The 1,846-nt window shown below is 40.7% G+C and overlaps 1 non-coding gene across 1 annotated transcript; it reads left to right on the top strand.

Annotated features, from left to right (window-relative positions):
- Positions 1-1,029: 1,029 nt before the first annotated feature.
- Positions 1,030-1,137, top strand: LOC112739170 (small nucleolar RNA R71). The gene has a single exon (XR_003170108.1). It is a non-coding gene; the product is annotated as a small nucleolar RNA R71 (small nucleolar RNA).
- Positions 1,138-1,846: the final 709 nt, after the last annotated feature.

The following is a 1,846-nucleotide window of genomic DNA, read 5'->3' as shown; positions in this document are numbered from 1 at the left end:
AATGCCAAATAATTTGGCATTTAGCTTCATGATTGCACCAAGAAACATGGAAGTTTGCTCTTCAGTAACATCCTCATTCTCTTCAGAAGAGGAATACTCATCAGAGCTCATGAAGGGCATAAGGAGGTTCAATGGGATCTCTATGGTCTCTAGATGGGCCCCAGAGTCCTTTGGTTCCTCAGAGGGAAGCTCCTTATTGACCACTGGACGTCCCAGGAGGTCTTCCTCCTTGGGATTCACGTCCTCTCCTCTCCTCACAGGTTCGGCCATGGCGCTTATGTCAATGGCCTTGCACTCTCCTTTTGGATTCTCTTCTGTATTACTTGGGAGAGTACTAGGAGGGATTTCAGTGATCCTTTTACTCAGCTGGCCCACTTGTGCTTCCAGATTTCTAATGGAAGACCTTGTTTCATTCATGAAACTTACAGTGGCTTTAGATAGATCAGAGACTAGATTTGCTAAATTAGGAGCATTTTGTTCAGAGTTCTCTGTCTGTTGCCGAGTTGATGATGGAAAAGGCTTGCTGTTGTTAAACCTGTTTCTTCCACCATTGTTAAAGCCTTGTTGAGGCTTTTGATCCTTCCATGAGAAATTTGGATGATTTCTCCATGATGAGTTATAGGTGTTTCCATAAGGTTCACCTAAGTAGTTCACCTCTGCTATTGCAGGGTTCTCAGGATCATAAGCTTCTTCTTCAGGAGAAGTCTCTTGAGTACTGTTGGATGCAGCTTGCATTCCATTCAGACTCTGAGAAATCATATTGACTTGCTGAGTCAATATTTTATTTTGAGCCAATATGGCATTCAGAGTATCAACTTCAAGAACTCCCTTCTTCATAGGCGTCCCATTACTCACAGGATTCCTTTCAGAAGTGTACATGAACTGGTTATTAGCAACCATGTCAATGAGTTCTTGAGCTTCTGCAGGCGTTTTCTTTAGGTGAATGGATCCACCTGTAGAAGTGTCCAGTGACATCTTTGATAGCTCAGATAAACCATCATAGAATATATCCAGGATGGTCCATTCTGAAAGCATGTCAGAAGGACACTTTTTGATCAACTGTTTGTATCTTTCCCAAGCTTCATAGAGGGATTCACCTTCTTTTTGTCTGAAGGTTTGAACATCAGCTCTAAGCTTGCTCAACTTTTGAGGAGGAAAGTACTTGGCTAAGAAAGCCGTGACTAGCTTATCCCAAGAGTTCAGGCTGTCTTTGGGTTGAGAATCCAACCATAATCTAGCTCTGTCTCTTACAGCAAAAGGGAAAAGCATGAGCCTGTAGACTTCAGGATCTACTCCATTAGTCTTAACAGTATCACATATCTGCAAGAATTCAATTAAGAACTGAAAGGGATCTTCAGATGGAAGTCCATGAAACTTGCAGTTCTGCTGCATCAGAGAAACTAATTGAGGTTTCAGCTCAAAGTTGTTTGCTCCAATGGTAGGAATGGAGATGCTTCTTCCATGTAAATTGGAATTAGGTGCAGTGAAGTCACCAAGCATCTTCCTTATATTATTATTATTTTCGGCTGCCATCTCCTTTTCCTGTTCGAAAATTTCTGAAAGGTTATCTCTGGATTGTTGTATTTTAGTTTCTCTTAATTTTTTTCTTCAGAGTCCTTTCAGGTTCTGGATCTGCTTTAACAAGAATGTTCTTGTCCTTGCTCCTGCTCATATGACAAAGAAGATGGCACAGAAAAAATAGTAATAATAATATGGATCCTTTATACCACAGTATAGGGATCCTTGTGTTAGTAGAAGAAAAGAAGGGAAGAAAATATGAACTCAGAGAGAGAGGGGATTCGGATTTTTGGAGAGTTGAAGGAAAGATGTTAGTATATCAATAAAC

The sequence above is a fragment of the Arachis hypogaea genome, chromosome 13 (assembly GCF_003086295.3).
Source record: "Arachis hypogaea cultivar Tifrunner chromosome 13, arahy.Tifrunner.gnm2.J5K5, whole genome shotgun sequence".
NCBI classification, from domain to species: domain Eukaryota; kingdom Viridiplantae; phylum Streptophyta; class Magnoliopsida; order Fabales; family Fabaceae; genus Arachis; species Arachis hypogaea.
Note: the sequence above shows the minus strand (reverse complement) of the source record. Positions and strands in the feature narration are given on the sequence as shown.